This window comes from Puntigrus tetrazona, unplaced genomic scaffold (assembly GCF_018831695.1).
Source record: "Puntigrus tetrazona isolate hp1 unplaced genomic scaffold, ASM1883169v1 S000000575, whole genome shotgun sequence".
In the NCBI taxonomy this organism is placed as follows: Eukaryota; Metazoa; Chordata; class Actinopteri; order Cypriniformes; family Cyprinidae; genus Puntigrus; species Puntigrus tetrazona.
In genome coordinates this window covers 610,001-610,413 of record NW_025048207.1, presented here as the reverse complement: position 1 = coordinate 610,413, position 413 = coordinate 610,001, and positions in this window count along the sequence as shown.

Sequence of the window (413 nt, the reverse complement as noted above, 5' to 3'; positions counted from 1 at the left end):
GGACTAGATGTTCTTACTGAAGAAAGTATAAAAACATCTAGAATACAAATTCTCTTAATATTTTGAATGTAGGTACCATCATGTGTTTTATATTAATGAATAAAGGCTCACTCCACCGTAATATATAACATTAATAGAAGTCATACTAGAATATTATATGCAACACACACACACACACACACTCTCTCTCTCTCTCTCTCTCACACACACACACACACACACACACACTTCTCTCTCTCTCTCTCACACACACACACACACACACACACACACCTCTCTCTCTCTCACACACACACACACACTCTCTCTCTCTCACACTCTCACACACACACACACACACGCACACATACTCTCTCTCTCTCTCTCACATCTACACACACACACTCTCTCTCACTCGCACGCACGCACACACA